Below are 23,276 nucleotides of genomic sequence, written 5' to 3' on the forward strand. Positions count from 1 at the left end.
GTGGAGCTACAGCTGAATAGCATGAAGGAGGTGAAGTTAGAAGATATACCTGTGGTAAATGAATTCCAGGATGTGTTTCTGGAATTACAGTATGCCACCAGATAGGGAGATAGAATTCACTATCGACCTAATTCCAGGAACAGCTCCGATTGCCAAGGCACCATACAAGATGGGGCCTAAGGAATTGAAAGAACTGAAGGAGCAATTGGATGACTTGGAACAAAAGGGATTCATTCAGGAGAGTGTTTCACCATGGGGATCACCTGTGATCTTCGTGGATAAAAGAGATGGAGGAAGAAGGATGTGCGGAGACTACAGGAATCTGAACAACGTCACAATCAAGAACAAGTATCCACTTCCAAGAATACAAGATCTATTTGATCAGGTTAGAGGAGCGGGAGTCTTTTCCAAGATTGATCTAAGATCGGGTTATCACCAGATAAAGATCAAGAAGGAGGACGTTCCGAAAACTGCCTTTGTCTCAAGGTATGGACACCATGAATACCTTGTAGTACCTTTTGGATTAACCAATGCCCCAGCAATATTCATGAATCTCATGAATAAGATCTTCATGCCATATCTGGACAAGTTTGTCATCGTATTTATCGATGATATTCTGATATACTCCAAGAACAAGGCGGAACATGCCGAACATTTGAGGTTAGTATTGCAAACACTAAGGGAACATCAACTCTATGCCAAATTCAGTAAGTGTGAATTTTGGCTAGATCAAGTGGAATTTCTTGGTCATGTCATTAGCAAAGATGGAATCGCTGTCAACCCGAGCAAGGTAGCAGCAGTTCTAGAATGGGAAGCACCCAAAACTGTCAAGGAAATCCGAGGATTCCTTGGAATGGCAGGATACTATCGGAGATTCATTGAAGGATTCTCTAAGATAGCAGGACCTATGACAAAGTTGCTAAGGAAAAACACACCATTCGTGTGGTCAGAAGAGTGTGAGAAGAGTTTTCAAACTCTGAAGGAGAAACTCACCACGGCACCGGTGTTAGCAGTTCCGGAGGTTGGCAAGGATTACACCGTGTACTGTGACGCATCCAAACATGGATTGGGTTGCGTACTCATGCAAGATCGGAAAGTGATATCCTATGGATCGAGGCAACTCAGACCTCATGAAGTGAACTATCCAACACATGACTTGGAATTAGCAGCTGTCGTGTTTGCATTAAAAACTTGGAGACATTTTCTCTATGGAGCTAAGTGTGAGCTCTATACAGATCATAAAAGCCTCAAATATTTCTTCACTCAGAAGGAACTCAACATGAGACAGAAAAGATGGCTAGAATTGATCAAGGATTACGATCTGACAATCAATTACACACCAGGGAAGGCTAATGTAGTAGCAGATGCCCTGAGTAGGAAAAGTACCGGAGGAGTGGAACAAGAAATATCACCGGAGCTGAGAAAGGAGATAAGCCAAGCCCAAATACAACTTTGGGAGAAGGAAGCCCATGAAGGATTATCGGCATTGCAAGTAGCCGATGAGCTTAATGTCAACTTGAAGAATGAGATAATGATGGGTCAGATGGACGATCCATTCATTGTAGAAGAGATGAGGAGAATAGATGAGGGAAGACCATCAGAATTTCACCGAGGAGAATCTGGATCTTTGTGGTTCCAGAAGAGGATTTGCGTTCCGGATATTGCTGAAATCAAGGAAATAATAATCCGGGAAGCTCATCAAACACCATATTCCATACATCCGGGAAGTACAAAGATGTACATGGATCTAAAGGAACTATTCTGGTGGAATAACATGAAGAGGGAGATAGCACAATATGTGGCAGAATGCCATACCTGCCAAAGAGTGAAAGCAGAACACCAGAGCCCGGCAGGGAAGTTACAACCCCTACCTATTCCAGAGTGGAAATGGGAAGAAATAGGGATGGATTTCATCACCGGACTACCCATGACCAATAAAAAGAAGGACATGATATGGGTAATCGTGGACCGGTTGACGAAAAGTGCACACTTCTTAGCGGTAAACCAGCAGGATAAAGGAGAGAAACTCATCGATCTTTACATTAAAGAGATCGTGAGTAAGCATGGAGTGCCTAAGAAGATCGTATCGGATCGAGGATCCGTGTTCACATCAGCATTCTGGAAGCAGCTTCACGAAGCTTTAGGATCCAAGTTGGATTATAGTACCGCGTATCATCCACAAACAGGTGGACAAACTGAGAGAACCAATCAGATCTTAGAAGATATGCTTAGGGCTTGTGCCCTAGACTTCGGAGGATCATGGGAGGAGCATCTACCTTTAGCAGAGTTTTCATACAACAATAGTTATCAAAGCAGCATCAAGATGGCACCATTTGAAGCTCTGTATGGGAGGAAGTGTAGATCACCAATATGTTGGTATGAAGCCGGAGCAAGCAAAGAGTTCAACCCTGATTATGTCAAGGAAAAACAACAAATCATTGACATTATCAGAGACAGGCTCAAGATAGCCCAGAGTCGGCAAAAGAGTTATGCCGATCAAAAGAGAAGGACATGGGAGCCACAAGTTGGAGATATGGTTTATCTTAAGGTAAGCCCGATGAAAGGACTCCAGAGATTTGGAGTTAAAGGGAAACTCAGTCCTAGATATATAGGACCTTTCAAGATACTGAGTCAGAATCGAGGTTTAGCTTTTGAGTTGGATTTACCGGGAAGGTTAGCTCAAGTTCATAATGTATTCCATGTGTCACAACTTCGGAAATGTTTGAAGACCCCAGATGAACCAATATCACATGAGGAGCTTGAGTTACAACCAGACCTGACGTACATTGAGAAGCCAGCCAAGATTCTCGAGGAGAGCTGGAAAAAACTCAGAAACAAGGCGATCAAGTATTGCAAAATACAATGGAAGCATCATCCCGAGAGGGAAGCCACCTGGGAAAAAGAGGAAGACCTGAGGAAAACATACCCCGAGCTGTTCAGGTATTACAACCACAACTTCGGGACGAAGTTTTCTTTAAGGGGGAAAGGCTGTAATGTCCCAGGTTTAGAGACGATCGAGGGGTAGATTTTAGAAAGGGATGTGCATTGCATAGTAAATTCTGGGGAAATTTCGCGCTTTTAAACAAAAACTGCATCGAAGGGGGACAAGTTTCTCTCTCGACACCTTACAGGGTTAGGGTTTCGAGAGTGCGACAAACTTGCATCTCACTTCACTAGTTTAGGGTTTTGAGATGAGAGGGGAGAGTTTGCTTGATTGAATTCTAAATGATATGACATGGTTGAATTCAAACCAAGGTTGAATTTGAATTTCAAATTCAAACATTAAATAATTACCTTAAATAATTCAATTGAGGAAATTCATTAAGTATATAATTAATAATAAACAAGATGAACAATTATATTAAAGTAAAGCTCATTAGAGAAAACTTTGAGCTTTATTGAACATCACACACATTACAATGTCATTACAATATTCATAAGTGAAATAAAAGAATAATACAACACATTACATAAATGGGCAGAATAGAAGAAAGGAAAATAAAGAAAAATTACAAGTTAATATCCTAGTCTAAATTCTACAAGAACATCTTCACTTGATCTTGGACTTGATGATCTTATGGATCATCTTGATCAATTCTTGAATCCTGCACACAAGCACAACAAAGAAAGAAGTTATGCCAAGTGGCATAGCCACTTGGCAGGTTAAAAAAAGAATGGAAATAGAGGATAATATCAAGTCTGCCGAGCTGATCCAACTCTCACAGCCAAGTACAGGGTATCAGCATACACACACACACAGCCTGCTCACATGGCTGTGTGCATGCAGCACACATACACAGTGAATCACCCAAAGAGTAAGGTGGAGCTGTCGATCAGGGAAGCAAAGGCCAACCATATAAAAACTTTTCCACGACAAACCCTAGCTCATTCATCGACCAAGCCGCGGGGTAAGTCACCGAGCACCAAGAACAGCCAAGAACACCAAGAACAGGTGAACAGCTAGAGCTGTCTCATCTATTCACAATCACCAGAAATTAAACCAAGACCTCAAGCTTGCTAGGAGGAGAAGGGCAAACAAACCAAGCATCACAGAAGCAATCCTCTACAACAACACTTAATTCTAGGAGCTGGAGTGAGGTATACCACACAAAAGCCTGAGCAAGATCATATCTTGCTCATAATTAAGCATACAATGCATCACTGGAGCACAGAAGGGTAGAATACCCTGTGTGTGTCATCATCTGGCTACCAGGCCATTTGGTGCAAGCATAGATGGGTAAGACCACTAGGTAAACATCTTATGGGAACAACAGTTATGCAAATCCATGCATAACTAGAGGAATCCAGCCAAGAATGCAACCATAGCTAGCCTAACCCACTCACTAAACACCTACAGCTAGCTAGGCCATCAGACTATAGACAAATTCTTGTCTATAGAATTTCTCAACATCAAAAGCCACTGGAAGTCCAGTATTGGATCAAGCCAGTGAGCATCTATCCATCACAGAAAGCCACCAAACAGGGGAGACATCCCAGGGCAGCACATAAATACTGCCAGGATCACCTCAACCACTTAACCAATTCCAACAATGAAACCATGCAAAGATATCATCACCCAGTAGGGTTCAAAAGGAGGGCTAGGGTACCCAACCAATGGTTGGCATCCTGCTAGCCCTAACAAAATCATTTAAATGATCATCACTGAATCTCAGTTCACATTATTTATCCATTTAATCAAGCATGGATAAACAGATAAATAAAACAGACAATCAATTGATGCTTAAGCAAGCAACAGCACACATCAGGCCAGGCCTGTGTGATACACAAGAGAGCAACAGTGAGGCACAGACACCAAAGGGCAGCTGTTACAAGCAACTGGTGATCATATGAACACCAGAAGCTTGTTAGAGCATGCTACTGCATGCTAGAACTCATTCTAAGCAATTAACACATGAACAGATAATTAAATAACTGAACAATTGCATCACAGATAAGGGCATCAGGCTTTATAATTGTATCCGGAAGCACATCAAAGGCTTGATGAACCAAAGGATCATAATACACCAGAAAAGCACATATCAATTCATCACTGGATCACACTGCTAAGCCAACAGTAATGCTCAATTGAGCATAATCATGAATCCGAACTAAATGAACTAGCCCAGAGGCACTGGCACTTGCAAGTATGCAAGGATTAACCACCACAATCAAGCCAGGGACAAGATTAAGCACACACAGTATGCCCTAGTGACAGTAAAAAGAATAGGAGCATGCCAGTAGACCATGAGCATCACTGGATGCTCATGAGCAATCACAGTGAGCAATTGAGCAAGAACAGCACAGCACAGTAAGCTAGGATCTATGGCGACAGCAGTAAGCCAAGCACAGCAGAGCATCAACAACAGCAGGCCAGCACCTCCACAAGGAGGGAAGCCATGGCCAGGGATACTGGAGGAGGAAGAAGAGAGGCACAGAAGAAAGAGGGTGGCGGAACACTTACCGTGGTCGAGCAGATAGGCACGGCCATGGCGGCCATGGTGGCACACGCCAGAGCGCGGCGGCGCCAAGCCAAGCCAGGCCATGGTGGCACCACGGCACCACCCGCACCACGGCGGCGAAGCCAGGGCAGAGTCCAAGCACCAGGAGCGCCAGGAACGGCGGGATCGAGCGGATCCCGTAACCCTAGCACCAGACGGGGACGAGACCGAGAGCAGCAGGTCGCCCGCGTCAGATCGACGCGGATAGGATTGACCGCCGTCGTGTGGCGCGTTGATTGCGCACCATGGCGGGGGCCAAGTCCGGCGAACCTCGCCGGAATCGAGCGGCGACGGCGGAGGCGACGCGGGTCGCCAGAGCAGGTTAGGGTTAAGGTTCGATCGCGCGTGAGGAGAAGAGAGAGGAGTGGGGCTGGTCGAGCCGGACCGGGCCGGTCGGTTCGACCTAACCCTTTGTGTTGCACAGACAGGTGGTCCCTGGTGTTTTTTTGTCTTTTCACAAACAAATAAAAATGCTGAAACTTTGAATAATCATAGAAAATTATTAATAGCTCTAAAAAAATAATTAAAAATATGAAAATAGATCAGCATAAAATTCTCTAACTAAATAAAATATCAAAGAGAATTTTTGAAGACAATTAAGAATGAATCTTAATTTGATGATTTAAATAATGATTTAAATCACACATGTTATTTTCAATAATGAAAATAAGTCCATTAATGCATTTGGACCTCAAAAACACCTTGACAACATTTCAAGGTAGTATTTTACTCTTAAACAAGTATCCCCAAATCATTCTTAGTATTAACCTCTTACATGAAATAATAACGTCATCGGAAGGGGGGAACAAACCCTAAAAATGGAATCATGCATAATTGCTTCTTTAACCATTGCCCTTATCGGACAATGATGCTATTTTTCAGAACAAGAGGACAAGGGTCAGTCCATACCTTCCAACTGCAGAACTTTGCAGTGTTCAGGCAAGTTCATCACTTGCTCATGTCATTTGAGTATTTCTATCAAATTACTTGCAAAGTACTATGATTATCACTATTGCATAAAAACCAAAACCACTACTTTCATAACTATGAATATGACTATGTGGTGGGCAATGGAACCATGGATTGTGTTGATATGGTGGAGGTTCCATTGCAAGGGTTTATATCCATCTAGGATTAAACAACAAATGTCGCCAGTGATTCTTGTGCCGTAATATCCGTGTTAACCATAAGATCCGGAGTGGGACGGAGTAGTCAAAAGTGTTTCCACCTCTCGTTCATCAACGGATGCGCTTTACCGTAGTACACTTGTAATCCAAGGGGGCAAGCTGGTGAGGCTGGGGAGTCCTAAGTCCCCACGGCATAGTCCGTAGTACACTTGTCGCCCGAAGGAGCAAGCTGGTGAGGCTGGGGAGTCCTAAGTCCCCACGGTATTGCGGTCTATGATGGGTTGCAGCTACCGGCGAAGGAGTTTGGTTCGATCCCAGACTGTCATCGTGGTCGGGGTCCACCCTGAAATATATGGGAATCATGGGACCGGCGAGGACCCAGGGTCGGGGCATGCAACAAAGGGTGGGTGTTCGAGGTAGCGGAGGAACATGATTGGCTAGACCTTATACCGGGCCTCACACCTAAGGAAGTGTGGACGGGAAAGCTGCCCAGTTGGCACCAAGGTTAAGATCTCTTATGGGTAAAGCAACACCCCTCTGCAGAGTGTAAAAAAAACTGTGACCTGTCACTCCCTATTCCGGGATTGAGGAACTGCGAACGCGGCCGGAAAGGAGCTCCATGAAGTTCTAGTAAACCGGTGAAGGCTGACGGACATAGCTCTTTGAAATAAAAGCAATCTCTTGAAGAAATGTTTATCAAAACTTGCATTGGTATTAGACTTTCTGGTCTAATATCGTAGTTAGTGCATTAAACACCTCTTATCTATAATGAACTTGTTGAGTACGCTCGTACTCATACCACTCTTAAATCCCCTGCTTAGATTGTCTGAATCATCTGGAGGAGGACTACAACAGCAATGATGGAGCCGAGATCATCGGCTACGATGAACCTGACCTCTCAGGTGGAGTTGAAGGCGTAGACTATATCATAGTCTACGGATCCGGGGAGGCTTCCGGAGGAGAACAAGCCTAGGAATATCTGAGGAGTAGTAGTAGCCGAGCAGCACAAACTCTTACTAATGAGCTGCTCGATTGAATAAATGTTTAGTTTAATGAGACAATGGTATTGTAAGTTAAGTTGGGTTCGCCTCGAACCCAGGAGTTATCCTCTTAGGACCCAAGAGGGGCTCCGAGATGACTTGTGTATGATGTATTGTAATATTATGTGAATGAGTTATGGACCTTGCTACGTTCTGTTGTACTACTCTGAGGGATGTGATATTTGCGGAATGGTACTTCGCGAATGTTATATCAACGACTGGCATACTACAACATGCAGTGGTATGCAGGGTCACCACAAAGCATAAGGGAAAATGAGTGCATAACATGTCGGATGCGATCATACCAGCACTAAAGCACCGGATCCCATCAGAACTCCGAAGTTAAGCGTGCTTGGGCGAGAGTAGTACTAGGCGTGTTGCATCCCTCCTTTTTTGCGTCACGCGGCGACATTCATGGTGAAGTTAGGACGATATTTTTTTGCGGGCACTCGTGCTCGGCTATTGGTGATGGGAAACGGTGGTGCTGATGAAAAAGAGGATGGACATGGTACAAAATAGAGCAGACAAAGAGCGGGAGGAGCAAGCATAAGGGAAAATGAGTGCATAACATGTCGGATGCGATCATACCAGCACTAAAGCACCGGATCCCATCAGAACTCCGAAGTTAAGCATGCTTGGGCGAGAGTAGTACTAGGATGGGTGACCTCCTGGGAAGTCCTCGTGTTGCAACCCTCCTTTTTTGCGTCACGTGGCGACATTCATGGTGAAGTTAGGACGATATTTTTTTGCGGGCACGCGTGCTCGGCTATTGGTGATGGGAAACGGTGGTGCGGATGCAAAAGAGGATGGACATGGTACAAAATAGAGCAGACAAAGAGCGGGAGGAGCAAGCATAAGGGAAAATGAGTGCATAACATGTCGGATGCGATCATACCAGCACTAAAGCACCGGATCCCATCAGAACTCCGAAGTTAAGTGTGCTTGGGCGAGAGTAGTACTAGGATGGGTGACCTCCTGGGAAATCCTCGTGTTGCATCCCTCCTTTTTTGCGTCACGCGGCGACATTCATGGTGAACTTAGGACGATATTTTTTTGCGGGCACTCGTGCTCGGCTATTGGTGATGGGAAACGGTGGTGCGGATGAAAAAGAGGATGGACATGGTACAAAATAGAGCAGACAAAGAGCGGGAGGAGCAAGCATAAGGGAAAATGAGTGCATAACATGTCGGATGCGATCATACCAGCACTAAAGCACCGGATCCCATCAGAACTCCGAAGTTAAGCGTGCTTGGGCGAGAGTAGTACTAGGCGTGTTGCATCCCTCCTTTTTTGCGTCACGCGGCGACATTCATGGTGAAATTAGGACGATATTTTTTTGCGGGCACTCGTGCTCGGCTATTGGTGATGGGAAACGGTGGTGCTGATGAAAAAGAGGATGGACATGGTACAAAATAGAGCAGACAAAGAGCGGGAGGAGCAAGCATAAGGGAAAATGAGTGCATAACATGTCGGATGCGATCATACCAGCACTAAAGCACCGGATCCCATCAGAACTCCGAAGTTAAGCGTGCTTGGGCGAGAGTAGTACTAGGATGGGTGACCTCCCGGGAAGTCCTCGTGTTGCATCCCTCCTTTTTTGCGTCACGTGGCGACATTCATGGTGAAGTTAGGACGATATTTTTTTGCGGGCACTCGTGCTCGGCTATTGGTGATGGGAAACGGTGGTGCGGATGAAAAAGAGGATGGACATGGTACAAAATAGAGCAGACAAAGAGCGGGAGGAGCAAGCATAAGGGAAAATGAGTGCATAACATGTCGGATACGATCATACCAGCACTAAAGCACCGGATCCCATCAGAACTCCGAAGTTAAGTGTGCTTGGGCGAGAGTAGTACTAGGATGGGTGACCTCCTGGGAAGTCCTCGTGTTGCATCCCTCCTTTTTTGCGTCACGCGGCGACATTCATGGTGAAGTTAGGACGGTATTTTTTTGCGGGCACTCGTGCTCGGCTATTGGTGATGGGAAACGGTGGTGCGGATGAAAAAGAGGATGGACATGGTACAAAATAGAGCAGACAAAGAGCGGGAGGAGCAAGCATAAGGGAAAATGAGTGCATAACATGTCGGATGCGATCATAACAGCACTAAAGCACCGGATCCCATCAGAACTCCGAAGTTAAGCGTGCTTGGGCGAGAGTAGTACTAGGATGGGTGAACTCCTGGGAAGTCCTCGTGTTGCATCCCTCCTTTTTTGCGTCACGCGGCGACATTCATGGTGAAGTTAGGACGATATTTTTTTGCGGGCACTCGTGCTCGGCTATTGGTGATGGGAAACGGTGGTGCGGATGAAAAAGAGGATGGACATGGTACAAAATAGAGTAGACAAAGAGCGGGAGGAGCAAGCATAAGGGAAAATGAGTGCATAACATGTCGGATGCGATCATACCAGCACTAAAGCACCGGATCCCATCAGAACTCCGAAGTTAAGCGTGCTTGGGCGAGAGTAGTACTAGGCGTGTTGCATCCCTCCTTTTTTGCGTCACGCGGCGACATTCATGGTGAAGTTAGGACGATATTTTTTTGCGGGCACTCGTGCTCGGCTATTGGTGATGGGAAACGGTGGTGCTGATGAAAAAGAGGATGGACATGGTACAAAATAGAGCAGACAAAGAGCGGGAGGAGCAAGCATAAGGAAAAATGAGTGCATAACATGTCGGATGCGATCATACTAGCACTAAAGCACCGGATCCCATCAGAACTCCGAAGTTAAGTGTGCTTGGGCGAGAGTAGTACTAGGATGGGTGACCTCCTGGGAAGTCCTCGTGTTGCATCCCTCCTTTTTTGCGTCACGCGGCGACATTCATGGTGAAGTTAGGACGATATTTTTTTGCGGGCACTCGTGCTCGGCCATTGGTGATGGGAAACGGTGGTGCGGATGAAAAAGAGGATGGACATGGTACAAAATAGAGCAGACAAAGAGCGGGAGGAGCAAGCATAAGGGAAAATGAGTGCATAACATGTCGGATGCGATCATACCAGCACTAAAGCACCGGATCCCATCAGAACTCCAAAGTTAAGCGTGCTTGGGCGAGAGTAGTACTAGGCGTGTTGCATCCCTCCTTTTTTGCGTCACGCGGCGACATTCATGGTGAAGTTAGGACGATATTTTTTTGCGGGCACTCGTGCTCGGGTATTGGTGATGGGAAACGGTGGTGCTGATGAAAAAGAGGATGGACATGGTACAAAATAGAGCAGACAAAGAGCGGGAGGAGCAAGCATAAGGGAAAATGAGTGCATAACATGTCGGATGCGATCATACCAGCACTAAAGCACCGGATCCCATCAGAACTCCGAAGTTAAGCGTGCTTGGGCGAGAGTAGTACTAGGATGGGTGACCTCCTGGGAAGTCCTCGTGTTGCATCCCTCCTTTTTTGCGTCACGTGGCGACATTCATGGTGAAGTTAGGACGATATTTTTTGCGGGCACTCGTGCTCGGCTATTGGTGATGGGAAACGGTGGTGCGGATGAAAAAGAGGATGGACATGGTACAAAATAGAGCAGACAAAGAGCGGGAGGAGCAAGCATAAGGGAAAATGAGTGCATAACATGTCGGATGCGATCATACCAGCACTAAAGCACCGGATCCCATCAGAACTCCGAAGTTAAGCGTGCTTGGGCGAGAGTAGTACTAGGATGGGTGACCTCCTGGGAAGTCCTCGTGTTGCATCCCTCCTTTTTTGCGTCACGCGGCGACATTCATGGTGAAGTTAGGACGGTATTTTTTTGCGGGCACTCGTGCTCGGCTATTGGTGATGGGAAACGGTGGTGCGGATGAAAAAGAGGATGGACATGGTACAAAATAGAGCAGACAAAGAGCGGGAGGAGCAAGCATAAGGGAAAATGAGTGCATAACATGTCGGATGCGATCATACTAGCACTAAAGCACCGGTTCCCATCAGAACTCCGAAGTTAAGCGTGCTTGGGCGAGAGTAGTACTAGGCGTGTTGCATCCCTCCTTTTTTGCGTCACGCGGCGACATTCATGGTGAAGTTAGGACGATATTTTTTTGCGGGCACTCGTGCTCGGCTATTGGTGATGGGAAACGGTGGTGCTGATGAAAAAGAGGATGGACATGGTACAAAATAGAGCAGACAAAGAGCGGGAGGAGCAAGCATAAGGGAAAATGAGTGCATAACATGTCGGATGCGATCATACCAGCACTAAAGCACCGGATCCCATCAGAACTCCGAAGTTAACCGTGCTTGGGCGAGAGTAGTACTAGGATGGGTGACCTCCTGGGAAGTCCTCGTGTTGCATCCCTCCTTTTTTGCGTCACGTGGCGACATTCATGGTGAAGTTAGGACGATATTTTTTTGCGGGCACTCGTGCTCGGCTATTGGTGATGGGAAACGGTGGTGCGGATGAAAAAGAGGATGGACATGGTACAAAATAGAGCATACAAAGAGCGGGAGGAGCAAGCATAAGGGAAAATGAGTGCATAACATGTCGGATGCGATCATACTAGCACTAAAGCACCGGATCCCATCAGAACTCCGAAGTTAAGCGTGCTTGGGCGAGAGTAGTACTAGGATGGGTGACCTCCTGGGAAGTCCTCGTGTTGCATCCCTCCTTTTTTGCGTCACGCGGCGACATTCCTGGTGAAGTTAGGACGATATTTTTTTTTGCGGGCACTCGTGCTCGGCTATTGGTGATGGGAAACGGTGGTGCTGATGAAAAAGAGGATGGACATGGTACAAAATAGAGCAGACAAAGAGCGGGAGGAGCAAGCATAAGGGAAAATGAGTGCATAACATGTCGGATGCGATCATACCAGCACTAAAGCACCGGATCCCATCAGAACTCCGAAGTTAAGCGTGCTTGGGCGAGAGTAGTACTAGGATGGGTGACCTCCTGGGAAGTCCTCGTGTTGCATCCCTCCTTTTTTGCGTCACGCGGCGACATTCATGGTGAAGTTAGGATGATATTTTTTTGCGGGCACACGTGCTCGGCTATTGGTGATGAGAAACGGTGGTGCGGATGAAAAAGAGGATGGTCATGGTACAAAATAGAGCAGACAAAGAGCGGGAGGAGCAAGCATAAGGGAAAATGAGTGCATAACATGTCGGATGCGATCATACCAGCACTAAAGCACCGGATCCCATCAGAACTCCGAAGTTAGCGTGCTTGGGCGAGAGTAGTACTAGGATGGGTGAACTCCTGGGAAGTCCTTGTGTTGCATCCCTCCTTTTTTGCGTCACACAGCGACATTCATGGTGAAGTTAGGACGATATTTTTTTGCGGGCACTCGTGCTCGGCTATTGGTGATGGGAAACGGTGGTGCGGATGAAAAAGAGGATGGACATGGTACAAAATAGAGCAGACAAAGAGCGGGAGGAGCAAGCATAAGGGAATGGTGAAGTTAGGACGATATTTTTTTGCGGGCACTCGTGCTCGGCTATTGGTGATGGGAAACGGTGGTGCGGATGAAAAAGAGGATGGACATGGTACAAAATAGAGCAGACAAAGAGCGGGAGGAGCAAGCATAAGGGAAAATGAGTGCATAACATGTCGGATGCGATCATACCAGCACTAAAGCACCGGATCCCATCAGAACTCCGAAGTTAAGCGTGCTTGGGCGAGAGTAGTACTAGGATGGGTGACCTCCTGGGAAGTCCTCGTGTTGCATCCCTCCTTTTTTGCGTCACGCGGCGACATTCATGGTGAAGTTAGGACGATATTTTTTTGCGGGCACTCGTGCTCGACTATTGGTGATGGGAAACGGTGGTGCGGATGAAAAAGAGGATGGACATGGTACAAAATAGAGCAGACAAAGAGCGGGAGGAGCAAGCATAAGGGAAAATGAGTGCATAACATGTCGGATGCGATCATACCAGCACTAAAGCACCGGATCCCATCAGAACTCCGAACTTAAGCGTGCTTGGGCGAGAGTAGTACTAGGATGGGTGACCTGAAGGGTTGTTGTCGTGTTGCATCCCTCCTTTTTTGCGTCACGCGGCGACATTCATGGTGAAGTTAGGACGACTTTTTTTTTGCGGGCACTCGTGCTCGGCTATTGGTGATGGGAAACGGTGGCGCGGATGAAAAAGTGGATGGACATGGTACAAAATAGAGCAGACAAAGAGCGGGAGGAGCAAGCATACGAGAAAATGAGTGCATAACATGTCGGATGCGATCATACCAGCACTAAAGCACCGGATCCCATCAGAACTCCGAAGTTAAGCGTGCTTGGGCAAGAGTAGTACTAGGCGTGTTGCATCCCTCCTTTTTTGCGTCACGCGGCGACATTCATGGTGAAGTTAGGACGATATTTTTTTGCGGGCACTCGTGCTCGGCTATTGGTGATGGGAAACGGTGGTGCCGATGAAAAAGAGGATGGACATGGTACAAAATAGAGCAGACAAAGAGCGGGAGGAGCAAGCATAAGGGAAAATGAGTGCATAACATGTCGGATGCGATCATACCAGCACTAAAGCACCGGATCCCATCAGAACTCCGAAGTTAAGCATGCTTGGGCGAGAGTAGTACTAGGATGGGTGACCTCCTGGGAAGTCCTCGTGTTGCAACCCTCCTTTTTTGCGTCACGTGGCGACATTCATGGTGAAGTTAGGACGATATTTTTTTGCGGGCACGCGTGCTTGGCTATTGGTGATGGGAAACGGTGGTGCGGATGAAAAAGAGGATGGACATGGTACAAAATAGAGCAGACAAATAGCGGGAGGAGCAAGCATAAGGGAAAATGAGTGCATAACATGTCGGATGCGATCATACCAGCACTAAAGCACCGGATCCCATCAGAACTCCGAAGTTAAGTGTGCTTGGGCGAGAGTAGTACTAGGATGGGTGACCTCCTGGGAAATCCTCGTGTTGCATCCCTCCTTTTTTGCGTCACGCGGCGACATTCATGGTGAAGTTAGGACGATATTTTTTTGCGGGCACTCGTGCTCGGCTATTGGTGATGGGAAACGGTGGTGCGGATGAAAAAGAGGATGGACATGGTACAAAATAGAGCAGACAAAGAGCGGGAGGAGCAAGCATAAGGGAAAATGAGTGCATAACATGTCGGATGCGATCATACCAGCACTAAAGCACCGGATCCCATCAGAACTCCGAAGTTAAGCGTGCTTGGGCGAGAGTAGTACTAGGCGTGTTGCATCCCTCCTTTTTTGCGTCACGCGGCGACATTCATGGTGAAGTTAGGACGATATTTTTTTGCGGGCACTCGTGCTCGGCTATTGGTGATGGGAAACGGTGGTGCTGATGAAAAAGAGGATGGACATGGTACAAAATAGAGCAGACAAAGAGCGGGAGGAGCAAGCATAAGGGAAAATGAGTGCATAACATGTCGGATGCGATCATACCAGCACTAAAGCACCGGATCCCATCAGAACTCCGAAGTTAAGCGTGCTTGGGCGAGAGTAGTACTAGGATGGGTGACCTGATCCGCAGTCCTCGTGTTGCATCCCTCCTTTTTTGCGTCACGTGGCGACATTCATGGTGAAGTTAGGACGATATTTTTTTGCGGGCACTCGTGCTCGGCTATTGGTGATGGGAAACGGTGGTGCGGATGAAAAAGAGGATGGACATGGTACAAAATAGAGCAGACAAAGAGCGGGAGGAGCAAGCATAAGGGAAAATGAGTGCATAACATGTCGGATACGATCATACCAGCACTAAAGCACCGGATCCCATCAGAACTCCGAAGTTAAGTGTGCTTGGGCGAGAGTAGTACGAGGATGGGTGACCTCCTGGGAAGTCCTCGTGTTGCATCCCTCCTTTTTTGCGTCACGCGGCGACATTCATGGTGAAGTTAGGACGGTATTTTTTTGCGGGCACTCGTGCTCGGCTATCGGTGATGGGAAACGGTGGTGCGGATGAAAAAGAGGATGGACATGGTACAAAATAGAGCAGACAAAGAGCGGGAGGAGCAAGCATAAGGGAAAATGAGAGCATAACATGTCGGATGCGATCATACCAGCACTAAAGCACCGGATCCCATCAGAACTCCGAAGTTAAGCGTGCTTGGGCGAGAGTAGTACTAGGATGGGTGAACTCCTGGGAAGTCCTCGTGTTGCATCCCTCCTTTTTTGCGTCACGCGGCGACATTCATGGTGAAGTTAGGACGATATTTTTTTGCGGGCACTCGTGCTCGGCTATTGGTGATGGGAAACGGTGGTGCGGATGAAAAAGAGGATGGACATGGTACAAAATAGAGTAGACAAAGAGCGGGAGGAGCAAGCATAAGGGAAAATGAGTGCATAACATGTCGGATGCGATCATACCAGCACTAAAGCACCGGATCCCATCAGAACTCCGAAGTTAAGCGTGCTTGGGCGAGAGTAGTACTAGGCGTGTTGCATCCCTCCTTTTTTGCGTCACGCGGCGACATTCATGGTGAAGTTAGGACGATATTTTTTTGCGGGCACTCGTGCTCGGCTATTGGTGATGGGAAACGGTGGTGCTGATGAAAAAGAGGATGGACATGGTACAAAATAGAGCAGACAAAGAGCGGGAGGAGCAAGCATAAGGAAAAATGAGTGCATAACATGTCGGATGCGATCATACCAGCACTAAAGCACCGGATCCCATCAGAACTCCGAAGTTAAGTGTGCTTGGGCGAGAGTAGTACTAGGATGGCTGACCTCCTGGGAAGTCCTCGTGTTGCATCCCTCCTTTTTTGCGTCACGCGGCGACATTCATGGTGAAGTTAGGACGATATTTTTTTGCGGGCACTCGTGCTCGGCTATTGGTGATGGGAAACGGTGGTGCGGATGAAAAAGAGGATGGACATGGTACAAAATAGAGTAGACAAAGAGCGGGAGGAGCAAGCATAAGGGAAAATGAGTGCATAACATGTCGGATGCGATCATACCAGCACTAAAGCACCGGATCCCATCAGAACTCCGAAGTTAAGCGTGCTTGGGCGAGAGTAGTACTAGGCGTGTTGCATCCCTCCTTTTTTGCGTCACGCGGCGACATTCATGGTGAAGTTAGGACGATATTTTTTTGCGGGCACTCGTGCTCGGCTATTGGTGATGGGAAACGGTGGTGCTGATGAAAAAGAGGATGGACATGGTACAAAATAGAGCAGACAAAGAGCGGGAGGAGCAAGCATAAGGAAAAATGAGTGCATAACATGTCGGATGCGATCATACCAGCACTAAAGCACCGGATCCCATCAGAACTCCGAAGTTAAGTGTGCTTGGGCGAGAGTAGTACTAGGATGGGTGACCTCCTGGGAAGTCCGCGTGTTGCATCCCTCCTTTTTTGCGTCACGCGGCGACATTCATGGTGAAGTTAGGACGATATTTTTTTGCGGGCACTCGTGCTCGGCTATTGGTGATGGGAAACGGTGGTGCGGATGAAAAAGAGGATGGACATGGTACAAAATAGAGCAGACAAAGAGCGGGAGGAGCAAGCATAAGGGAAAATGAGTGCATAACATGTCGGATGCGATCATACCAGCACTAAAGCACCGGATCCCATCAGAACTCCGAAGTTAAGCGTGCTTGGGCGAGAGTAGTACTAGGCGTGTTGCATCCCTCCTTTTTTGCGTCACGCGGCGACATTCATGGTGAAGTTAGGACGATATTTTTTTGCGGGCACTCGTGCTCGGGTATTGGTGATGGGAAACGGTGGTGCTGATGAAAAAGAGGATGGACATGGTACAAAATAGAGCAGACAAAGAGCGGGAGGAGCAAGCATAAGGGAAAATGAGTGCATAACATGTCGGATGCGATCATACCAGCACTAAAGCACCGGATCCCATCAGAACTCCGAAGTTAAGCGTGCTTGGGCGAGAGTAGTACTAGGATGGGTGACCTCCTGGGAAGTCCTCGTGTTGCATCCCTCCTTTTTTGCGTCACGTGGCGACATTCATGGTGAAGTTAGGACGATATTTTTTGCGGGCACTCGTGCTCGGCTATTGGTGATGGGAAACGGTGGTGCGGATGAAAAAGAGGATGGACATGGTACAAAATAGAGCAGACAAAGAGCGGGAGGAGCAAGCATAAGGGAAAATGAGTGCATAACATGTCGGATACGATCATACCAGCACTAAAGCACCGGATCCCATCAGAACTCCGAAGTTAAGTGTGCTTGGGCGAGAGTAGTACTAGGATGGGTGACCTCCTGGGAAGTCCTCGTGTTGCATCCCTCCTTTTTTGCGTCACGCGGCGACATTCATGGTGAAGTTAGGACGGTATTTTTTTGCGGGCACTCGTGCTCGGCTATTGGTGATGGGAAACGGTGGTGTGGATGAAAAAGAGGATGGACATGGTACAAAATAGAGCAGACAAAGAGCGGGAGGAGCAAGCATAAGGGAAAATGAGTGCATAACATGTCGGATGCGATCATACCAGCACTAAAGCACCGGATCCCATCAGAACTCCGAAGTTAAGCGTGCTTGGGCGAGAGTAGTACTAGGCGTGTTGCATCCCTCCTTTTTTGCGTCACGCGGCGACATTCATGGTGAAGTTAGGACGATATTTTTTTGCGGGCACTCGTGCTCGGCTATTGGTGATGGGAAACGGTGGTGCGGATGAAAAAGAGGATGGACATGGTACAAAATAGAGCAGACAAAGAGCGGGATGAGCAAGCATAAGGGAAAATGAGTGCATAACATGTCGGATGCGATCATACCAGCACTAAAGCACCGGATCCCATCAGAACTCCGAAGTTAAGCGTGCTTGGGCGAGAGTAGTACTAGGATGGGTGACCTCCTGGGAAGTCCTCGTGTTGCATCCCTCCTTTTTTGCGTCACGCGGCGACATTCCTGGTGAAGTTAGGACGATTTTTTTTTTGCGGGCACTCGTGCTCGGCTATTGGTGATGGGAAACGGTGGTGCTGATGAAAAAGAGGATGGACATGGTACAAAATAGAGCAGACAAAGAGCGGGAGGAGCAAGCATAAGGGAAAATGAGTGCATAACATGTCGGATGCGATCATACCAGCACTAAAGCACCGGATCCCATCAGAACTTCGAAGTTAAGCGTGCTTGGGCGAGAGTAGTACTAGGATGGGTGACCTCCTGGGAAGTCCTCGTGTTGCATCCCTCCTTTTTTGCGTCACGCGGCGACATTCATGGTGAAGTTAGGACGATATTTTTTTGCGGGCACTCGTGCTCGGCTGTTGGTGATGAGAAACGGTGGTGCGGATGAAAAAGAGGATGGTCATGGTACAAAATAGAGCAGACAAAGAGCGGGAGGAGCAAGCATAAGGGAAAATGAGTGCATAACATGTCGGATGCGATCATACCAGCACTAAAGCACCGGATCCCATCAGAACTCCGAAGTTAGCGTGCTTGGGCGAGAGTAGTACTAGGATGGGTGAACTCCTGGGAAGTCCTTGTGTTGCATCCCTCCTTTTTTGCGTCACGCAGCGACATTCATGGTGAAGTTAGGACGATATTTTTTTGCGGGCACTCGTGCTCGGCTATTGGTGATGGGAAACGTTGGTGCGGATGAAAAAGGGGATGGACATGGTACAAAATAGAGCAGACAAAGAGCGGGAGGAGCAAGCATAAGGGAATGGTGAAGTTAGGACGATATTTTTTTGCGGGCACTCGTGCTCGGCTATTGGTGATGGGAAACGGTGGTGCGGATGAAAAAGAGGATGGACATGGTACAAAATAGAGCAGACAAAGAGCGGGAGGAGCAAGCATAAGGGAAAATGAGTGCATAACATGTCGGATGCGATCATACCAGCACTAAAGCACCGGATCCCATCAGAACTCCAAAGTTAAGCGTGCTTGGGCGAGAGTAGTACTAGGATGGGTGACCTCCTGGGAAGTCCTTGTGTTGCATCCCTCCTTTTTTGCGTCACGCGGCGACATTCATGGTGAAGTTAGGACGATATTTTTTTGCGGGCACTCGTGCTCGACTATTGGTGATGGGAAACGGTGGTGCGGATGAAAAAGAGGATGGACATGGTACAAAATAGAGCAGACAAAGAGCGGGAGGAGCAAGCATAAGGGAAAATGAGTGCATAACATGTCGGATGCGATCATACCAGCACTAAAGCACCGGATCCCATCAGAACTCCGAAGTTAAGCGTGCTTGGGCGAGAGTAGTACTAGGATGGGTGACCTCCTGGGAAGTCCTCGTGTTGCATCCCTCCTTTTTTGCGTCACGCGGCGACATTCCTGGTGAAGTTAGGACGATATTTTTTTTTGCGGGCACTCGTGCTCGGCTATTGGTGATGGGAAACGGTGGTGCTGATGAAAAAGAGGATGGACATGGTACAAAATAGAGCAGACAAAGAGCGGGAGGAGCAAGCATAAAGGAAAATGAGTGCATAACATGTCGGATGCGATCATACCAGCACTAAAGCACCGGATCCCATCAGAACTCCGAAGTTAAGCGTGCTTGGGCGAGAGTAGTACTAGGATGGGTGACCTCCTGGGAAGTCCTCGTGTTGCATCCCTCCTTTTTTGCGTCACGCGGCGACATTCATGGCGAAGTTAGGACGATATTTTTTTGCGGGCACTCGTGCTCGGCTATTGGTGATGAGAAACGGTGGTGCGGATGAAAAAGAGGATGGTCATGGTACAAAATAGAGCAGACAAAGAGCGGGAGGAGCAAGCATAAGGGAAAATGAGTGCATAACATGTCGGATGCGATCATACCAGCACTAAAGCACCGGATCCCATCAGAACTCCGAAGTTAGCGTGCTTGGGCGAGAGTAGTACTAGGATGGATGAACTCCTGGGAAGTCCTTGTGTTGCATCCCTCCTTTTTTGCGTCACGCAGCGACATTCATGGTGAAGTTAGGACGATATTTTTTTGCGGGCACTCGTGCTCGGCTATTGGTGATGGGAAACGGTGGTGCGGATGAAAAAGAGGATGGACATGGTACAAAATAGAGCAGACAAAGAGCGGGAGGAGCAAGCATAAGGGAATGGTGAAGTTAGGACGATATTTTTTTGCGGGCACTCGTGCTCGGCTATTGGTGATGGGAAACGGTGGTGCGGATGAAAAAGAGGATGGACATGGTACAAAATAGAGCAGACAAAGAGCGGGAGGAGCAAGCATAAGGGAAAATGAGTGCATAACATGTCGGATGCGATCATACCAGCACTAAAGCACCGGATCCCATCAGAACTCCAAAGTTAAGCGTGCTTGGGCGAGAGTAGTACTAGGATGGGTGACCTCATGGGAAGTCCTCGTGTTGCATCCCTCCTTTTTTGCGTCACGCGGCGACATTCCTGGTGAAGTTAGGACGATATTTTTTTTTGCGGGCACTCGTGCTCGGCTATTGGTGATGGGAAACGGTGGTGCTGATGAAAAAGAGGATGGACATGGTACAAAATAGAGCAGACAAAGAGCGGGAGGAGCAAGCATAAGGGAAAATGAGTGCATAACATGTCGGATGCGATCATACCAGCACTAAAGCACCGGATCCCATCAGAACTTCGAAGTTAAGCGTGCTTGGGCGAGAGTAGTACTAGGATGGGTGACCTCCTGGGAAGTCCTCGTGTTGCATCCCTCCTTTTTTGCGTCACGCGGCGACATTCATGGTGAAGTTAGGACGATATTTTTTTGCGGGCACTCGTGCTCGGCTGTTGGTGATGAGAAACGGTGGTGCGGATGAAAAAGAGGATGGTCATGGTACAAAATAGAGCAGACAAAGAGCGGGAGGAGCAAGCATAAGGGAAAATGAGTGCATAACATGTCGGATGCGATCATACCAGCACTAAAGCACCGGATCCCATCAGAACTCCGAAGTTAGCGTGCTTGGGCGAGAGTAGTACTAGGATGGGTGAACTCCTGGGAAGTCCTTGTGTTGCATCCCTCCTTTTTTGCGTCACGCAGCGACATTCATGGTGAAGTTAGGACGATATTTTTTTGCGGGCACTCGTGCTCGGCTATTGGTGATGGGAAACGTTGGTGCGGATGAAAAAGGGGATGGACATGGTACAAAATAGAGCAGACAAAGAGCGGGAGGAGCAAGCATAAGGGAATGGTGAAGTTAGGACGATATTTTTTTGCGGGCACTCGTGCTCGGCTATTGGTGATGGGAAACGGTGGTGCGGATGAAAAAGAGGATGGACATGGTACAAAATAGAAGCAGACAAAGAGCGGGAGGAGCAAGCATAAGGGAAAATGAGTGCATAACATGTCGGATGCGATCATACCAAAGACTAAAGCACGGGATCCCATCAGAACTCCAAAGTTAAGGGTGCTTGGGCGAGAGTAGTACTAGGATGGGTGACCTCCTGGGAAGTCCTCGTGTTGCATCCCTCCTTTTTGGCGTCACGCGGCGACATTCATGGTGAAGTTAGGACGATATTTTTTTGCGGGCACTCGTGCTCGACTATTGGTGATGGGAAACGGTGGTGCGGATGAAAAAGAGGATGGACATGGTACAAAATAGAGCAGACAAAGAGCGGGAGGAGCAAGCATAAGGGAAAATGAGTGCATAACATGTCGGATGCGATCATACAAGCACTAAAGCACCGGATCCCATCAGAACTCCGAAGTTAAGCGTGCTTGGGCGAGAGTAGTACTAGGATGGGTGACCTCCTGGGAAGTCCTCGTGTTGCATCCCTCCTTTTTTGCGTCACGCGGCGACATTCATGGTGAAGTTAGGACGATATTTTTTTGCGGGCACTCGTGCTCGACTATTGGTGATGGGAAACGGTGGTGCGGATGAAAAAGAGGATGGACATGGTACAAAATAGAGCAGACAAAGAGCGGGAGGAGCAAGCATAAGGGAAAATGAGTGCATAACATGTCGGATGCGATCATAACGGCACCAAAGCACCGAATACCATCATAACTCCGAAGTTAAGCGTGCTTGGGCGAGAGTAGTACTAGGATGGGTGACCTCCTGGGAAGTCCTCGTGTTGCATCCCTCCTTTTTTGCGTCACGCGGCGACATTCCTGGTGAAGTTAGGACGATATTTTTTTTTGCGGGCACTCGTGCTCGGCTATTGGTGATGGGAAACGGTGGTGCTGATGAAAAAGAGGATGGACATGGTACAAAATAGAGCAGACAAAGAGCGGGAGGAGCAAGCATAAGGGAAAATGAGTGCATAACATGTCGGATGCGATCATACCAGCACTAAAGCACCGGATCCCATCAGAACTCCGAAGTTAAGCGTGCTTGGGCGAGAGTAGTACTAGGATGGGTGACCTCCCGGGAAGTCCTCGTGTTGCATCCCTCCTTTTTTGCGTCACGCGGCGACATTCATGGCGAAGTTAGGACGATATTTTTTTGCGGGCACTCGTGCTCGGCTATTGGTGATGAGAAACGGTGGTGCGGATGAAAAAGAGGATGGTCATGGTACAAAATAGAGCAGACAAAGAGCGGGAGGAGCAAGCATAAGGGAAAATGAGTGCATAACATGTCGGATGCGATCATACCAGCACTAAAGCACCGGATCCCATCAGAACTCCGAAGTTAGCGTGCGTTGGCGAGATTAGTACTAGGATGGGTGAACTCGGGGAAGTCCTTGTGTTGCATCCCTCCTTTTTTGCGTCACGCAACGACATTCATGGTGAAGTTAGGACGATATTTTTTTGCGGGCACTCGTGCTCGGCTATTGGTGATGGGAAACGGTGGTGCGGATGAAAAAGAGGATGGACATGGTACAAAATAGAGCAGACAAAGAGCGGGAGGAGCAAGCATAAG

At 47.8% G+C, this 23,276-nt stretch overlaps 37 non-coding genes and 12 pseudogenes across 37 annotated transcripts; all 49 read left to right on the forward strand.

The window, feature by feature from the left end:
• Nucleotides 1-7,956: 7,956 nt before the first annotated feature.
• Nucleotides 7,957-8,051, forward strand: LOC127337753 (5S ribosomal RNA; annotated as a pseudogene).
• A 188-nt stretch (nt 8,052-8,239) lies between these two features.
• On the forward strand, nt 8,240-8,358 carry LOC127337430 (5S ribosomal RNA). The gene has a single exon (XR_007873834.1). It is a non-coding gene; the product is annotated as a 5S ribosomal RNA (ribosomal RNA).
• A 188-nt stretch (nt 8,359-8,546) lies between these two features.
• On the forward strand, nt 8,547-8,665 carry LOC127337796 (5S ribosomal RNA). Its single transcript, XR_007874108.1, has one exon. It is a non-coding gene; the product is annotated as a 5S ribosomal RNA (ribosomal RNA).
• A 188-nt stretch (nt 8,666-8,853) lies between these two features.
• On the forward strand, nt 8,854-8,948 carry LOC127337754 (5S ribosomal RNA; annotated as a pseudogene).
• A 188-nt stretch (nt 8,949-9,136) lies between these two features.
• Nucleotides 9,137-9,255, forward strand: LOC127337662 (5S ribosomal RNA). Its single transcript, XR_007874051.1, has one exon. It is a non-coding gene; the product is annotated as a 5S ribosomal RNA (ribosomal RNA).
• A 188-nt stretch (nt 9,256-9,443) lies between these two features.
• LOC127337633 (5S ribosomal RNA) lies at nt 9,444-9,562 on the forward strand. Its single transcript, XR_007874024.2, has one exon. It is a non-coding gene; the product is annotated as a 5S ribosomal RNA (ribosomal RNA).
• Nucleotides 9,563-9,750: 188 nt separating this feature from the next.
• Nucleotides 9,751-9,869, forward strand: LOC127337607 (5S ribosomal RNA). The gene has a single exon (XR_007874000.2). It is a non-coding gene; the product is annotated as a 5S ribosomal RNA (ribosomal RNA).
• Nucleotides 9,870-10,057: 188 nt separating this feature from the next.
• LOC127337756 (5S ribosomal RNA) lies at nt 10,058-10,152 on the forward strand (annotated as a pseudogene).
• A 188-nt stretch (nt 10,153-10,340) lies between these two features.
• LOC127337386 (5S ribosomal RNA) lies at nt 10,341-10,459 on the forward strand. Its single transcript, XR_007873792.1, has one exon. It is a non-coding gene; the product is annotated as a 5S ribosomal RNA (ribosomal RNA).
• Nucleotides 10,460-10,647: 188 nt separating this feature from the next.
• On the forward strand, nt 10,648-10,742 carry LOC127337772 (5S ribosomal RNA; annotated as a pseudogene).
• Nucleotides 10,743-10,930: 188 nt separating this feature from the next.
• On the forward strand, nt 10,931-11,049 carry LOC127337716 (5S ribosomal RNA). Its single transcript, XR_007874089.1, has one exon. It is a non-coding gene; the product is annotated as a 5S ribosomal RNA (ribosomal RNA).
• A 187-nt stretch (nt 11,050-11,236) lies between these two features.
• On the forward strand, nt 11,237-11,355 carry LOC127337790 (5S ribosomal RNA). Its single transcript, XR_007874102.1, has one exon. It is a non-coding gene; the product is annotated as a 5S ribosomal RNA (ribosomal RNA).
• A 188-nt stretch (nt 11,356-11,543) lies between these two features.
• LOC127337757 (5S ribosomal RNA) lies at nt 11,544-11,638 on the forward strand (annotated as a pseudogene).
• A 188-nt stretch (nt 11,639-11,826) lies between these two features.
• Nucleotides 11,827-11,945, forward strand: LOC127337370 (5S ribosomal RNA). Its single transcript, XR_007873778.1, has one exon. It is a non-coding gene; the product is annotated as a 5S ribosomal RNA (ribosomal RNA).
• Nucleotides 11,946-12,133: 188 nt separating this feature from the next.
• On the forward strand, nt 12,134-12,252 carry LOC127337533 (5S ribosomal RNA). Its single transcript, XR_007873930.2, has one exon. It is a non-coding gene; the product is annotated as a 5S ribosomal RNA (ribosomal RNA).
• Nucleotides 12,253-12,442: 190 nt separating this feature from the next.
• LOC127337329 (5S ribosomal RNA) lies at nt 12,443-12,561 on the forward strand. The gene has a single exon (XR_007873740.1). It is a non-coding gene; the product is annotated as a 5S ribosomal RNA (ribosomal RNA).
• Nucleotides 12,562-12,749: 188 nt separating this feature from the next.
• On the forward strand, nt 12,750-12,867 carry LOC127337548 (5S ribosomal RNA). Its single transcript, XR_007873944.1, has one exon. It is a non-coding gene; the product is annotated as a 5S ribosomal RNA (ribosomal RNA).
• Nucleotides 12,868-13,195: 328 nt separating this feature from the next.
• Nucleotides 13,196-13,314, forward strand: LOC127337412 (5S ribosomal RNA). The gene has a single exon (XR_007873817.2). It is a non-coding gene; the product is annotated as a 5S ribosomal RNA (ribosomal RNA).
• Nucleotides 13,315-13,502: 188 nt separating this feature from the next.
• On the forward strand, nt 13,503-13,621 carry LOC127337438 (5S ribosomal RNA). The gene has a single exon (XR_007873842.2). It is a non-coding gene; the product is annotated as a 5S ribosomal RNA (ribosomal RNA).
• A 189-nt stretch (nt 13,622-13,810) lies between these two features.
• LOC127337773 (5S ribosomal RNA) lies at nt 13,811-13,905 on the forward strand (annotated as a pseudogene).
• A 188-nt stretch (nt 13,906-14,093) lies between these two features.
• Nucleotides 14,094-14,212, forward strand: LOC127337431 (5S ribosomal RNA). The gene has a single exon (XR_007873835.1). It is a non-coding gene; the product is annotated as a 5S ribosomal RNA (ribosomal RNA).
• Nucleotides 14,213-14,400: 188 nt separating this feature from the next.
• Nucleotides 14,401-14,519, forward strand: LOC127337622 (5S ribosomal RNA). The gene has a single exon (XR_007874014.2). It is a non-coding gene; the product is annotated as a 5S ribosomal RNA (ribosomal RNA).
• Nucleotides 14,520-14,707: 188 nt separating this feature from the next.
• On the forward strand, nt 14,708-14,802 carry LOC127337759 (5S ribosomal RNA; annotated as a pseudogene).
• Nucleotides 14,803-14,990: 188 nt separating this feature from the next.
• LOC127337674 (5S ribosomal RNA) lies at nt 14,991-15,109 on the forward strand. The gene has a single exon (XR_007874062.2). It is a non-coding gene; the product is annotated as a 5S ribosomal RNA (ribosomal RNA).
• Nucleotides 15,110-15,297: 188 nt separating this feature from the next.
• LOC127337466 (5S ribosomal RNA) lies at nt 15,298-15,416 on the forward strand. Its single transcript, XR_007873869.1, has one exon. It is a non-coding gene; the product is annotated as a 5S ribosomal RNA (ribosomal RNA).
• Nucleotides 15,417-15,604: 188 nt separating this feature from the next.
• On the forward strand, nt 15,605-15,723 carry LOC127337408 (5S ribosomal RNA). Its single transcript, XR_007873813.1, has one exon. It is a non-coding gene; the product is annotated as a 5S ribosomal RNA (ribosomal RNA).
• Nucleotides 15,724-15,911: 188 nt separating this feature from the next.
• Nucleotides 15,912-16,006, forward strand: LOC127337760 (5S ribosomal RNA; annotated as a pseudogene).
• A 188-nt stretch (nt 16,007-16,194) lies between these two features.
• LOC127337402 (5S ribosomal RNA) lies at nt 16,195-16,313 on the forward strand. Its single transcript, XR_007873807.1, has one exon. It is a non-coding gene; the product is annotated as a 5S ribosomal RNA (ribosomal RNA).
• Nucleotides 16,314-16,501: 188 nt separating this feature from the next.
• LOC127337778 (5S ribosomal RNA) lies at nt 16,502-16,596 on the forward strand (annotated as a pseudogene).
• Nucleotides 16,597-16,784: 188 nt separating this feature from the next.
• On the forward strand, nt 16,785-16,903 carry LOC127337830 (5S ribosomal RNA). The gene has a single exon (XR_007874135.1). It is a non-coding gene; the product is annotated as a 5S ribosomal RNA (ribosomal RNA).
• Nucleotides 16,904-17,091: 188 nt separating this feature from the next.
• LOC127337761 (5S ribosomal RNA) lies at nt 17,092-17,186 on the forward strand (annotated as a pseudogene).
• Nucleotides 17,187-17,374: 188 nt separating this feature from the next.
• On the forward strand, nt 17,375-17,493 carry LOC127337580 (5S ribosomal RNA). Its single transcript, XR_007873974.2, has one exon. It is a non-coding gene; the product is annotated as a 5S ribosomal RNA (ribosomal RNA).
• A 187-nt stretch (nt 17,494-17,680) lies between these two features.
• On the forward strand, nt 17,681-17,799 carry LOC127337432 (5S ribosomal RNA). Its single transcript, XR_007873836.1, has one exon. It is a non-coding gene; the product is annotated as a 5S ribosomal RNA (ribosomal RNA).
• Nucleotides 17,800-17,987: 188 nt separating this feature from the next.
• Nucleotides 17,988-18,082, forward strand: LOC127337762 (5S ribosomal RNA; annotated as a pseudogene).
• Nucleotides 18,083-18,270: 188 nt separating this feature from the next.
• Nucleotides 18,271-18,389, forward strand: LOC127337380 (5S ribosomal RNA). The gene has a single exon (XR_007873786.1). It is a non-coding gene; the product is annotated as a 5S ribosomal RNA (ribosomal RNA).
• Nucleotides 18,390-18,578: 189 nt separating this feature from the next.
• On the forward strand, nt 18,579-18,697 carry LOC127337375 (5S ribosomal RNA). Its single transcript, XR_007873781.1, has one exon. It is a non-coding gene; the product is annotated as a 5S ribosomal RNA (ribosomal RNA).
• A 188-nt stretch (nt 18,698-18,885) lies between these two features.
• LOC127337643 (5S ribosomal RNA) lies at nt 18,886-19,003 on the forward strand. The gene has a single exon (XR_007874033.2). It is a non-coding gene; the product is annotated as a 5S ribosomal RNA (ribosomal RNA).
• A 328-nt stretch (nt 19,004-19,331) lies between these two features.
• LOC127337391 (5S ribosomal RNA) lies at nt 19,332-19,450 on the forward strand. Its single transcript, XR_007873796.1, has one exon. It is a non-coding gene; the product is annotated as a 5S ribosomal RNA (ribosomal RNA).
• Nucleotides 19,451-19,638: 188 nt separating this feature from the next.
• Nucleotides 19,639-19,757, forward strand: LOC127337392 (5S ribosomal RNA). Its single transcript, XR_007873797.1, has one exon. It is a non-coding gene; the product is annotated as a 5S ribosomal RNA (ribosomal RNA).
• Nucleotides 19,758-19,947: 190 nt separating this feature from the next.
• LOC127337447 (5S ribosomal RNA) lies at nt 19,948-20,066 on the forward strand. Its single transcript, XR_007873851.2, has one exon. It is a non-coding gene; the product is annotated as a 5S ribosomal RNA (ribosomal RNA).
• Nucleotides 20,067-20,254: 188 nt separating this feature from the next.
• Nucleotides 20,255-20,372, forward strand: LOC127337581 (5S ribosomal RNA). Its single transcript, XR_007873975.1, has one exon. It is a non-coding gene; the product is annotated as a 5S ribosomal RNA (ribosomal RNA).
• Nucleotides 20,373-20,700: 328 nt separating this feature from the next.
• Nucleotides 20,701-20,819, forward strand: LOC127337335 (5S ribosomal RNA). Its single transcript, XR_007873746.2, has one exon. It is a non-coding gene; the product is annotated as a 5S ribosomal RNA (ribosomal RNA).
• Nucleotides 20,820-21,009: 190 nt separating this feature from the next.
• LOC127337376 (5S ribosomal RNA) lies at nt 21,010-21,128 on the forward strand. Its single transcript, XR_007873782.1, has one exon. It is a non-coding gene; the product is annotated as a 5S ribosomal RNA (ribosomal RNA).
• A 188-nt stretch (nt 21,129-21,316) lies between these two features.
• LOC127337549 (5S ribosomal RNA) lies at nt 21,317-21,434 on the forward strand. The gene has a single exon (XR_007873945.1). It is a non-coding gene; the product is annotated as a 5S ribosomal RNA (ribosomal RNA).
• Nucleotides 21,435-21,763: 329 nt separating this feature from the next.
• On the forward strand, nt 21,764-21,883 carry LOC127337347 (5S ribosomal RNA). The gene has a single exon (XR_007873757.2). It is a non-coding gene; the product is annotated as a 5S ribosomal RNA (ribosomal RNA).
• A 188-nt stretch (nt 21,884-22,071) lies between these two features.
• On the forward strand, nt 22,072-22,190 carry LOC127337413 (5S ribosomal RNA). Its single transcript, XR_007873818.2, has one exon. It is a non-coding gene; the product is annotated as a 5S ribosomal RNA (ribosomal RNA).
• Nucleotides 22,191-22,378: 188 nt separating this feature from the next.
• Nucleotides 22,379-22,497, forward strand: LOC127337403 (5S ribosomal RNA). The gene has a single exon (XR_007873808.2). It is a non-coding gene; the product is annotated as a 5S ribosomal RNA (ribosomal RNA).
• A 190-nt stretch (nt 22,498-22,687) lies between these two features.
• LOC127337414 (5S ribosomal RNA) lies at nt 22,688-22,806 on the forward strand. Its single transcript, XR_007873819.2, has one exon. It is a non-coding gene; the product is annotated as a 5S ribosomal RNA (ribosomal RNA).
• A 188-nt stretch (nt 22,807-22,994) lies between these two features.
• LOC127337550 (5S ribosomal RNA) lies at nt 22,995-23,111 on the forward strand (annotated as a pseudogene).
• Nucleotides 23,112-23,276: the final 165 nt, after the last annotated feature.

Source organism: Lolium perenne, chromosome 2 (genome assembly GCF_019359855.2).
Source record: "Lolium perenne isolate Kyuss_39 chromosome 2, Kyuss_2.0, whole genome shotgun sequence".
Taxonomy (NCBI): Eukaryota; Viridiplantae; Streptophyta; class Magnoliopsida; order Poales; family Poaceae; genus Lolium; species Lolium perenne.